Consider the following 13899-nt stretch of genomic DNA (forward strand, 5'->3'; position numbering starts at 1 on the left):
AAAAAGGGTGGTGATAGTAAGTGTCGGCTTGGCTGTTTTATTGGATCTGCGATTCTTGCATAATAACACGAGAAAAGAGGAAGGGAGAGAGTATTTTAATGGAAATTATAAAATATTCAGATTTATGTCTCTCAATGACACAGCATCCCTTCCTCAAAGTTGCAGCTTACCCACAGGGCTACAGTATGAAATTAATATCCTCTCTTAATATAAGAATCTCCTATGCTGGTGAAAACTCAATTTTGACCTTTAATTAATGTTTGACACGTGTCCAATTTGAGGGTAAATGTTGTCCTAAATTTGCTTTTTGCAACCAAATCATTTCTGTTTGCAGCAATTCAGTTTGTTTGCCTTTTACAACACCTTTTCCTTGAGAAGTAACTAAATATTTGCCTTTTACAAAACAAATCCACTTTGAGAGGATATGTGGTTACAAGTTTGCACGGTTACCAATATTTACAGATTGGAATAATGCTTGGCTGTCAAATTTATTTTGGCTCTCAAATTTGAAATTCAAATTTATTTTGCTCAAACATAAGTTTCCCACAAATTTCAATCTTTCTTCACACTATTTATCTCTTTTTCAGTTTCTTTCTCTCTCTGCATCTCTTTCATTTCAAATTGCATTTGACTCCTTCCTTTTTGCTTTCATTTTCCTCCCTCTTTTGTAATTGTAAACTTCAATATCTAATAATTTTTTTTTGCAGATAGCTTGAAAGATATACATCTCTGCACAACAAAGAAGAAGGAAACGGGTAAGTAAAAGACAATAACACCAATTTTTTTGCCTACACATATGCATTCTTCATTATTATTTTTTTTTTTGTTCATATCATCTTTAACATACTACCATGTTATTTCTTACATTTTCTTGCTTAGGTTCATTAGCACACATATTACACATAAATGATAATCTTATACATATTTTCATTCTTCCTTACATGTAAAAGAAGCTTTTGTTTTTCTTCAACTTCAATATCAAAATTGTACAAAAAGATTTGAAGAGAATCTAGAAGGAAAAAAGATGCAAGTAAACACTCCAACTCAAGAAGAAGGAAACAGGTAAGTAAAAGACAATAACCGATTTTTTGACCTACACATGCATTCTTCATTATTATTTTTTTAGTTCATATCATCTTTAACATACTACTACCATGTTATTTCTTACTTTTTCTTGCTTAGGTTCATCAGCACACATATTATTCATAAAGGATAATCTTATATATATTTTCATTCTTCCTTACATGTAAAACAAGCTTTTATTTTTCTTCAACTATAAACACTCCAACACAAAATAACATCTATACTTCGGTAAAATACATTATAATTTCATTTGTAAGGAAAAAGAAATCCAGATCAATTGATTAACAAACAACAAGCATAAATAAATGATGGGGAAGAGAGTTACCGTACCTTTATTTTCATATTCATTATTTGCACATTTCATCTTCAAATGAAGTTCTTCTGCAACAAATGTTTTTTTTTTGCAGGAAACCCGAATGATGTTGTCCCTCCAAGAAACTACAAAAAAAGACATGCCTAAATAAATGATGAGGAAACAACGGGAGAGAGTTCGAAAATAGTTTGATTATGAGAGTTTGATTTTGTGGACATTATGTATCAGTGTCTTTTATGTTGCTAATAAAATTGAAAAATATTAAATTTTGCAGGAAAGTTGAATGATGTTCTTATCACTTTAACAAACTGCAAAAAAAGGGATGCTTAAATACAAGATAAAGGAAAACCGAGAAGAGTTTGATTAGTATATTCTTGTGTGATTTTATATTGTTTTGATTCTGTTCATATCATCTTTAACAAACTACCATGTTTTTTTTCTTTTGCTTAGGTTCGTCACCCCACACATACTACTTACAAATCATCTTTTATGTAACTTTTTCAATTCTTTTTCTTCTTCAATACACAAGGACAAGGATAAGTAAAGTACAAATAACACCAATTTTTTATCTACACATGCATTCATCATTTTTTTTTTTTTTAATGTTGTTCATATCATCTTTAACAAACAACCATGTTTTTTTTCTTAGGTTCATCACCACACATATACTACATAAACGATAATCTTTTATCTAAATTTTTCAATGTGTTTTTTCTTCAATAGATGTAGTATATATGTGGTGATGAACCGACAAGGACAAAGGTAAGTAAAAGACAATAACACCAATTCTTTATCTACACATATGCATTCTCCATTATTTTTCTATTTTTTTCATATCATCTTTAACAAACTACCATACCAAATTTTTCACTTGCTCTGTACTGATTCTGTTAGTATAGAATGAAAGTATTTCAACTTCAAAAAAAATAATACCACCATATTTTTTTTCTTAGGTAGAAGTAAAACAAGCTTCTATTTTTCTTCAACTTCATTTTCAAAATTCTACAAAAATATTTGAAAAGAATTTAGAAACTAAATTGAACATAAAAGAGAACAAACTACAAGAATAAATAAATGATGAGGAAAATGGTTACTTTACCTTTTTGTTGATATTATATTTGCATATCTCATAACAAATGTTATTTGTCCAGGAAACTCGAATGATGTTGTTGTCCCTCCAGAAAACTACAAAGAAAGACATTCCTAAGTAAATGATGAGGAAATAGTTTGATTATGAGAGTTTCAATATGATATGTTTTTTGTGTGATTATAATTGTTATGAAAAACAGAGATATATAAGAAAAGAGTTTAGTTGTGGTGCATACAAATAGACCACAATGGCTTGAAAACAAAATTTACAAGTTAACTATTTTTTTTTTTTTGAGAATTTGAATTGATAGAAACATGGAATGGAATGAGTTGATAAATAAATATTTGATTTGTCATTGATGAGGGAGATGAATTTGGTTTGGTAGAAAAATAGAAATAAATAGTTGATTTGTATGCAATTTCAATTCAATGTCAGACCAAAAAACACAATGTGTTTGCAAAAGAGAGATGAAGAAGGAAAGGCTTTTGAACTTACAATAACATTATCAGAGATATAAATCTATGTCATCACCAGTACAAACAATGGTGATTTTAAACATAGAAACAAAATGAAGTAAAAATTATAATTATTATTTTCTGTAAAATATTTGTTAAAATTATTATTTTTTATTTGAAAAAAAAAATACCAAATGAAATCTGGGTATACATACATACTCATTTGAAAGAAAAAAAATATAAACATAATAATAAATAACAAAATTTAAAATGAATCATTTATTTTTTCATTAATAAGTTAAAATCTGTTTTTACTATCCACATAAATCAATTAAATGATAGAAAAAAAATATTAAATACAGTTTACACATGAAATTAAAAAAAAATCTGTTTTTTCTATCATGTAAACAAACCTACTTAGTTCTTAAACAATAGTTTTCATTTCAAGGAATTTGCAATATAAAAGGTTCTTTATCAAAGATTCGGTAAAAGTATTAACAAAAGAATACCAGTAGTAATAGATCTAAATAAAATCCTAAAACAGATTAATAAATCTACAAAATAATATTCTTACATCTCTTGAAGATACAAGAAAATCGCATCAAATTTCATCTTCTGAATTTGTTGCATGTTTGATGAAGCTATTGCTGTTGTCTCCAAAAACAGTTGCTCCGTCCTTAATTTTTGTGGGTTTTGTTGTGGATGTTAAGAGTAAGTAAAGTATCAGTTTGATTTTTTACATTGGAGGCTCACGGTGGCAGCAAAATCGGTGAAATAAAAAAGGGTGTTTTATAAAGAATGGAGAGATTAGTATAGTTGTGGTGGTGGTGCATCCAAATGTTGGCCGGAAACCTCATTTTTAAAAATGAGAAATTCTCAAGCTATTTCCTTTTGAAAATCTAATTTGATAGAAAGATAGAGGAGAATGAGGTGATGAATAATATGTAAAAAAAAATTAGTAAAGGTCGCCGGAAAGATGTAGATCTGGTCAGAAGTTGCGTTGACGGTGGTTCATGGTGGAGGAGAAAAAGATACGGATGGGGAGAGAGAGTGGGAGGGACGATTGAAATGAAATGGAGAAGAAAAAGATCTGATATGTTAAAAATAAAAAATTTATTAAATAAAATTAAATAAAAAAAATTAAAAACTAGAGAGAGACGTGTGAGGATTTGAGAAAGTGAATAGAATGTGTAGAGATTTGAAGTGGGGTGGTAGGCACGTGTTGTGTGGAACAAAATTTTTAAACTAGCATTAAAACAAATTTATAATTAATTAATATTTTTTAATGGGACAATTAAATAATGAATACAACAACAACTAAATTTTATTCCACTAAGTGGGGTCGGCTACATAGATCAAATGACGTCATAGTGTTCTATCAAAAACCATATTTGGATCTAACTTATTGACCTCTAAATAAAGAATAAATTTCCAATTTAATTTATGTCTTTGTAAGTCATTCTCAGGATTTTATTAATATTTCAAAAATAATTTTTATCAAAATTTTCTCAATTAAATCTTTATCTTTGTGTTTTGTCACACAACGAGTTGCTTAATTGATAAACTTTTGACAAAAGTCGAGGGTATTTTGAAATATTATTAAAAGTTCTATATGTCATTTGAATTTTCGTCCATGAAATTACTCATACCATGGATGATAAAGGCCACTGAATTTGCAATAAAAGGTCTTAAGAGATCAACTTATTTATTTCAAAGAAACCAACAAACTAGGTATATGGTACACAAGAGAAATCAAATCAGTGTTGAATTAGTACTGAATAAATAATAAATTAATAGTTGATTTGTTATTGATGTGTGGTTAAATGTTATGACATACATCCCGTGAGAGTAGTTGAGAAATCTGATGTGCGATGACCAAACTTTCTTTTTATCATTTCCATATATTAAATGAATAAAAGAGTTTTAATTTCTGACAAAAAATAAAGTGGTGAAAATTAATTTTTTTGGTATAATCTGAGTTGTGATTTCTTACCAAAAAATTGAGTGGTGATAATTATATTTTTGTGGTATAATGTGTCGAAGGAACTTTGTTTTAGATTTCAATTAAACTTCAGACCAAAAAACACATGGTAGGTACAAAAGAGAGAAAAGGAAAGAGGAGAACTTACAATAGCATTAACCGAACTTAAATTCGTGTCATTACCACCAAAAAAGAATGGTGATTTTAAACCATAATGTCTAAGCAAGATGAGAGACAAAACGAGAGGGTCGATCAGAATTTTGTTGAAATAAAGTTCAGAGTCAACCATAGTATCTGCAATGAACGGTAATAAACTATTAGCAACACAAGAAACTCAAATTTTCTCAGGAAATCGATAATCTTCGGGTATGGACTAGACAAGGAATAAGGTCTCAATGAAACACTAGAAAGACACTTAGAAAGACACATATTAAGGTCTCAACCTACTTCTTTAAATATATTGATAATATATTTAACAAATTGTACAAAAAAAATAACATTATTGTTCTTTAAATTAAGAAGATGATGAAGAAGAAACATAGATCCAAAAACATTTTTAAGAAGGAAAAAAAAAAGATAAGTTGTCATTGACCAAACTAATCTTGATCTACATGACAAGCTGTCATTTAAAAATATTGTTCATGCTAAAATGTTTAAACTATTTAGACTATCATATTGCCTAATTCTTTAAAGATATCAAATAATTATCGAACATGTGTATAAATTAAGTAATTTTATTTTTTACAATTGTGTTTTTTTAGTTCACAACCACACGTGTGAACCCCGGACACCCCACTTATTCAAAAAATTGTCAAAAAAGAAACCACACGTGTGTATAATCCCTCAAAAAAAAAAAAAACCACACGAGCTAAGTCTCCGGTGATAAAAATTTGGAAATAATTGTTATAAACATTACAAGTTGCCACTTTCTTTATTCAAAAAAAAAAAAGTTGCCACTTCTTAAAATTTATAATTAATTATTATACAAATTTCATTATCTCCCATATTTTAAATTTGGCAAACATATTCCAAATCTAATAAGTCGATATTTTTTTTGGAGAAAAATTATATAAGTTGATATCATTATTATTTTTTTGGTGGTGTCCGGGATTTGAACCCCGGATTATTATACACGGGACATGTTGACATTGACAAAAAATTTAAAATAATTATTATACACGAGCTAAGTCTCCGGTGATAAAAATTTGGAAGTAAATTTGTTTTTTTTGACAAAAGAAATAATTGTTATAAACATTACAAGTTGCCACTTCTTAAAATTTATAATTAATTATTATACAAATTTCATTATCTCCCTTATTTTAAATTTGGCAAACATATTCCAAAATCTAATAAGTCGATATTGGTTTTTGGAGAAAAATTATATAAGTTGATATCATTATTGTTTTTTTGGTGGTGTCCGGGATTCGAACCCCGGATAATTATACACGGGACATGTTGACATTGATAAAAAGTTGAAAATAATTATTATACACGAGCTAAGTCTCCGGCGATAAAAATTTGGAAATAATTGTTTTTTTTTGACAAAAAAATAATTGTTATAAACATTACAAGTTGCCACTTCTTAAAATTTATAATTAATTATTATACAAATTTCCTTATCTCCCTTATTTTAAATTTGGCAAACATATTCCAAAATCTAATAAGTCGATATTGTTTTTTGGAGAAAAATTATATAAGTTGATATCATTATTGTTTTTTTGGTGGTGTCCGGGATTCGATCCTTATCTCCCTTATTTTAAATTTGACAAACATATTCCAAAATCTAATAAGTCGATATTGTTTTTTGGAGAAAAATTATATAAGTTGATATCATTATTGTTTTTTTAGTGGTGTCCGGGATTCGAACCCTAGATTATTATACATGGGACATGTTGACATTGATAAAAAATTTAAAATAATTATTATACATGAGCTAAGTCTCCGGTGATAAAAATTTGGAAATAATTGTTATAAACATTACAGGTTGCCACTTCTTAAAATTTATAATTAATTATTATACAAATTTCCTTATCTCCCTTATTTTAAAATTGGCAAACATATTCCAAAATCTAATAAGTCGATATTGTTTTTTGGAGAAAAATTATATAAGTTGATATCATTATTGTTTTTTTGGTGGTGTCCGGGATTCGAACCCCAGATTATTATACATGGGACATGTTGACATTGATAAAAAATTTAAAATAATTATTATACACGAGCTAAGTCTCCGGTGATAAAAATTTGGAAATAATTGTTTTTTTTGACAAAAGAAATAATTGTTATAAACATTACATGTTGCCACTTCTTAAAATTTATAATTAATTATTATACAAATTTCCTTATCTCCCTTATTTTAAATTTGGCAAACATATTCCAAAATCTAATAAGTCGATATTGTTTTTTGGAGAAAAATTATATAAGTTGATATCATTATTGTTTTTTTGGTGGTGTCCGGGATTCGAACCCCAGATTATTATACATGGGACATGTTGACATTGATAAAAAATTTAAAATAATTATTATACACGAGCTAAGTCTCCGGTGATAAAAATTTGGAAATAATTGTTTTTTTTGACAAAAGAAATAATTGTTATAAACATTACATGTTGCCACTTCTTAAAATTTATAATTAATTATTATACAAATTTCCTTATCTCCCTTATTTTAAATTTGGCAAACATATTCCAAAATCTAATAAGTCGATATTGTTTTTTGGAGAAAAATTATATAAGTTGATATCATTATTGTTTTTTTGGTGGTGTCCGGGATTCGAACCCCGGATTATTATATACGGGACATGTTGACATTGATAAAAAATTTAAAATAATTATTATACAAGAGCTAAGTCTCCGGTGATAAAAATTTGGAAATAATTGTTTTTTTTGACAAAAGAAATAATTGTTATAAACATTACAAGTTGCCACTTCTTAAAATTTATAATTAATTATTATACAAATTTCCTTATCTCCCTTATTTTAAAATTGGCAAACATATTCCAAAATCTAATAAGTCGATATTGTTTTTTGGAGAAAAATTATATAAGTTGATATCATTATTGTTTTTTTGGTGGTGTCCGGGATTCGAACCCCGGATTATTATACACATGACATGTTGACATTGATAAAAAATTTAAAATAATTATTATACACGAGCTAAGTCTCCGGTGATAAAAATATGGAAATAATTGTTTTTTTTTTTTGACAAAAGAAATAATTGTTATAAACATTACAAGTTGACACTTCTTAAAATTTATAATTAATTATTATACAAATTTCCTTATCTACCTTATTTTAAATTTGGCAAACATATTCCTAAATCTAATAAGTCGATATTGTTTTTTGGAGAAAAATTATATAAGTTGATATCATTATTATTTTTTTGGTGGTGTCCGGGATTCGAACCCCGGATTATTATACACGGGACATGTTGACATTGATAAAAACTTTAAAATAATTATTATACACGAGCTAAGTCTCCGGTGATAAAAATTTAGAAATAATTGTTTTTTTTTTTTTGACAAAAGAAACAATTGTTATGAACATTACAAGTTGCCACTTCTTAAAATTTATAATTAATTATTATACAAATTTCCTTATCTCCCTTATTTTAAATTTGGCAAACATAATCTAATAAGTCGATATTGTTTTTTGGAGAAAATTTATATAAGTTGATATCATTATTGTTTTTTTGGTGGTGTCCGGGATTCGAACCCTGGACCTTACCAACTGAGCTAACCTCACAGGGACATATAACATTTTTTTTTGAAAGAATATAACATTATTGTTTAAACTTTTATATACATTTTTTTTTTCATTTTTTAAACAATTGGTTTTTTAATACAACTTTTTTTAATCTATTTTCTATACTTTTCAAAGTTAATAATAATTAACCTTTAAATGGTCTAAATTTAAAATGTTAACAAATGCATATTGTCAAGTTCTAACTACAAAAAATCATCCACGACCAACCAGTACCCGTGCGGATGCACGGGTATGTTACTAGTTGTACTACTAGTACCTGTAAATGTTGTCTCGATCTATAAAGTCGTGGATTCAACTTTCATTGTTGCGTGAGAATCTCTTTAACGATCGACCACCTTAAGTAAATGTTGGTTGGATCAGTAAAGTCGTGGTTTAGATATTGACTGATCTTTGAAGTTTGTCTTGATTCAACTTAAAGTCCAACTCATATAAATTTTACTATTTAATAATAAAAAAAATTCTGCATTTTAGTGTATCCTACTCCCTCCGTCCCAATTTATTTGACTCCTTGGCTCATTTCACACAGATTAAGAAAAATGTATAAATAAAGGGGAAAGTGGAATATATTGTATTGGGAATGATAAAAGTAGTATTATTTAGTGTTATATTGTATTGAGAATGATGAAAGTTGTATTGAAAATTGAAATGACTCAGTTATTTTGGGACACTTTTTTTTAGAAAATGGGTCAGATATTCCGGGACGGAGGGAGTACTAAACTATCATATGTATTTATTTTTATCATAAATAGACAATAAATAAAATAAGATAAATTTAAGCTCGTTGGTGTCATAGGGTTGTTACTTGTTTCATCACAGCAACTAACCCACTATTCTTAAGTTACGTATCGCCAAGCTTATTTTTAAAATAAAAGCTCTTTAGAAAACTTTTTGGTGTTGGTGAATTATGCATATAGTGTATTAGGGGTGTGCATAGAAACTGGATCAGCTGACCCAAACTGAAAATATGGTGAACCAAATTAGAAAAGCCCAGCTTAAAACGGGTCGGTTAAAACTGGATCATTTTAAACCAGATTAAAACGGGTCGGTTACCCATTTCAGATCTAAACCCTTCTCGCGTGAACCTTTCTCACAGCCGTCGTGAACCTTTCTCAGCCACCGTGAACTCTTCTCAACCACCGTGAACCTTCCCTGAATACCCAAATCCGGGAAAATCAAAACGTCACCGTCGGAGAATCCATCTTCCTCACTCGCTTCACACACAGTGATTTTCGTCTACAAAATTCAAATCAAACAAAATCAGTATTAATGTCAGTATCGAAATTGATAGAAAGAGAGAGAGAAAGAAACGAACCTTGAGACGTGTCGGCGACGAGTTTGGGAAGAGGATGGTCGTCGGAAGCTTCGACGCGTGGTGGCCAGGAGAGGTGGTTTTTGTAGTAGAGGAAAACGTGACGGTCGTAGGAGTCGACGGTGCCGGCGAGTTTACCTGTGTCGGTGGAAGAGGTATCAGAATTATACCAAACTGATTTAGCTCTTTTTACCTGAGTGTTGGTGTTACTCTCAGTGTTGTTTTCCCTTTTTGGCTTATCACTGTCCTCATTACTGTAAAAAGAGCTAAAACATCATTGAAATGAATAGAAGAGAAGAGAGAGCGGTTGAAATTGTTTTTGGTAAGTTGAAATGAAAATGAAATGAGAGGGTAAAAAAACGGTTCAGGTAAAAAAAAAACGGTTCAGGTGAAAAAATCAGGTTCAGGTAAAAAATCCAGTTCAGGACAAAAACTGGTTCAGGACAAAAACCGGTTCAGGTAGCATGAACCGGTTCTGAACTGGACTGAACTGTATCAAACCGGTTTTAAAAAAATCCATTTATTTTGTGAAAGTAGTTTTTTGATCCAAATTGTATCCATAAATCTAGTTTGGTTCAGTTTGGATAAACCATTTGCACACCCCTATAGTGTATCATATGATTCTTGTTTGCCTGTGTTGATTTGTCATAGTATGGGTGATGTTTGGATGCTTCAGTACCCAAGTATCATGATTTGAAGGATGGTGAATTATAGATTTATCTTTTGTAAATGGCTGCATCCTGGGTTATAGTGTTAGGTATTAAGAGCTTTTTGCCTTCCCTTTAATAGATGAGACCAACCTATCATGGTGTATCTAGGTGTCTTCGGTTTAGTTGTTGCATTCCACGGCTAGGTGTAGCCCTAAGCCTTTTGGAACTTTTGGTGTAATAATACATTTGTATGATGTTTTGTCTAACTTACAAACAAATGATTGCATCCGTTTTTTGCAACCCTTTATAAAAGTTGTGTAGAGTTCGCTCACTTTGATGTTGGATTGAACCGTTATCAATAAAATTTTAATGATTGAAAAACATGTATTGAGTAAAATGTTATCGGACAACCGAACAAATAATAGTTCAACTACTAAATATTTAAATTATTAAGTTAGACATTGTGACCATACACACACAACCCCTCTACTTTTTCTTTTTTTTTTTGACATAAATCTCCCACCTATTAAGAACTATGAAATAGTTCAAATTTCAAATGTTAAATACTTTTTATTTGGCATTTTGCGGGATCAAGAGTTGTGACTTTTTTTTTTAACTTGAAAATTTTATAAGAAATAGGAGAGAGGTATAAAGAGTATTTAACCCATAAATCGGACAAAGTATAAGAGGTATTGAATTGACCCGCGAAAAAACAAACTCTCAATCAATAGTTAAGATAAATGAGAGAGTTCAAAAACCATTCAAAATACATGCAATGCCTATTTTTTTCATAGCAAAAAACCACCTCCAAGAAAAGTATTTGATGGCTTCCATGATCTCTTCCACCTCTGGATTCTTCGAGGAAAAAATAATCTCATTTCGGAACTGTCAAATTTTTCAAATTATAATATGTTAAATAAGGATTAACCATTTCCGATGTTTTTTTACCAAGATAAAGATGAAAAGTATTCTAAGAGAGAGACAACATTCTTAGATAAAATCACGCCAATTTTGATTCACTTAAAATTCAAATATCACACCACCTAATAAAACTACATCTACTAAATAAATTATACTTTACTTCAAATAAAAATTTTACCTAGACTATCCTCTTCGTCTCTTCAAAAGAATTGCAAAGTGAGTGAATTGACACGTTGAGAAGAAGGTCTTTAGCATTGGGACCTCGTTTGGTAGGGAAGAGCAAGCATTGCGAAAGCTAATGAGTATGTTAGCAAACATTCTTTCTGATCATTATTATAAGCAAAAAAACATTTTTTTTAGATTTATTGAATAACTAATATATGCGGTTTATATATAAACTAAATACATTTTTTTTTTGACAAGATAGACTAAATACATTGTTATTCAATAAATCTAAAATATATTTTTTTTGTTAATAATAGTAATCGGATGAAGAGGTGGATAAATGGAATTGAGTTCTCAAAAGGTTCAAAGGGTGAGTATCCTTTTCCTCAGCCATCCCAATTCACGTACCGCACTTATGACTAAACAATATCAAAATTCGTTAGGACATACTCCCTCCGTTTCACAATACTTGTCCATTTTGGAGAATAATTTTGTTTCTCTTTACTTGTCCCTTTCAAGTTTCAATGCAACATTAATTATTGTTTTATCAATAATACCCTTAGATATTTATTATAGAGAGAGAAATAATAGAATGAAATAATAGATGAGTAAGGGTATTATAGAAAAAACACAAAGAATTGCATCAAAAATGACAACATTTATTTGATTCCTTGGTACGTGTAATTTCTCTAAAATGGACATGTATTTTGAAACGGATGGAGTATATGTTTAACCAAATCCAAATCACAAGTACAAGTAATAGTTCCTTCAAAAAAAAAGTACAAGTAATAGTTAATTCTCTAATAAATAAGAAAATATTATGTAAGCATTGTGCTACTCAATGCTATAGTAAATCCCACTCAAATGTATTAAGTTAATTGAAAAAATCCAATGTTAATATTCTCGTGACATCGTACATGGTTAACATAAAATTTAAAAAGGGTTTGGTTTATCAACAAGAATAAACAATTGGTTCTTTAGAATAATGGGGCATACATAAAGAGTCAACTAAGATGGTCTGCTTCATAACTTAAGTCTTTGGCTTTACGCTTGCCATCCTTCTGTCAAAGTTTTATCATTATCTTACTTTATGTATTTCTGTTGTATTGGTTCAGGCCTCTCCTGTCTTTTATATTTTATTAGTTTTAATAAAAAAAAAAAAAAGGTTTTATCATTATCTTAACTTCATCAATAATTGTGATTATTACAATTGATCAATAAAGTTGACTAATGGACCAAATCTGAGTCATATATTTGGTAGTTAGGAGATCAAATAGTAGTACTGTATTCAACTAACAAAGGGATGTGATGTGCCCAGGTTGTTTCCACTCAGACTTCCCTCCTATAATTTTCCTTACTTATATTCGAGAGAATAATTTTACACACCACATTACTTTTTTGGCACTCAAATCTCATACATATAATCTTCAAAAGAAATGATATATTGACAATTATTTTTTTTTAAGCAAATAGAAATTAAATTAAAAAAAAAGAAAGTACAAGACTGAGGGACATGAACCTGACCCAGATAACCACAATACAAACCCTGACGGGTGATACAACAATCAATACACATGTGGTAACGAAAACTCTAAACAACGCTACTACGGACATCACAGCGAACCCACGTATGGATACGAAACCGAACTGCAAAAAAAACGCAGAGTGAATGCTTAGAGTATCGAGGTAGGCGTATGAATCGTTTGCCAACACAGAAACGATCAAAGGTCCATCAGCTCCCTAAAAACATCAGCAAGCCAAAGCGCCCTTTCGGGCCAAATCAATCCAGACGAAGTCCAAATCAATGAACAAACGACGGATACAGTCCACCTACAGCACAGTCGTGACGGATGAAATAGTTCTGAAGGTACGATTAATGACTACTAAGCCAACACGGAGCGACTACGTACCAAACTCTTTCGAGCAACATCTGTTGAATCAAATCCACACAGATGAACAGAACTTTATGTAACCAAATCTTAAATCTAGAAAATCCAGATTGAAGATTCACAACAACCAAGATCCGGATCAAACCTCCACCAGCTTCATCTTCCTGTAAACAAACAAAACAAAAGGAACGGCAGCAACAGAGCAACACAGAGCCACCGCCACCTCAACAAAACAACAACACAGAAAAACGAACAGAAAACAAAAGCCAAATCAAACCCGTC

General features: G+C 29.8%; 2 long non-coding RNA genes across 2 annotated transcripts; one reads left to right on the plus strand and one right to left on the minus strand.

Annotated features, from left to right (window-relative positions):
- Positions 1-378: 378 nt before the first annotated feature.
- LOC146901071 (uncharacterized) lies at positions 379-4238 on the minus strand. The gene is made up of 4 exons (XR_015023954.1): positions 3516-4238; positions 2496-2581; positions 1414-1521; positions 379-729 (listed from the first exon to the last, which is right to left on the minus strand). It is a non-coding gene; the product is annotated as an uncharacterized LOC146901071 (long non-coding RNA).
- On the plus strand, positions 616-2858 carry LOC146901072 (uncharacterized). The gene is made up of 3 exons (XR_015023953.1): positions 616-755; positions 951-1062; positions 1491-2858. It is a non-coding gene; the product is annotated as an uncharacterized LOC146901072 (long non-coding RNA).
- Positions 4239-13899: the final 9661 nt, after the last annotated feature.

Source organism: Medicago sativa, chromosome 8 (assembly GCF_051527215.1).
Source record: "Medicago sativa cultivar Bolivia chromosome 8, Bolivia_mono, whole genome shotgun sequence".
Taxonomy (NCBI): domain Eukaryota; kingdom Viridiplantae; phylum Streptophyta; class Magnoliopsida; order Fabales; family Fabaceae; genus Medicago; species Medicago sativa.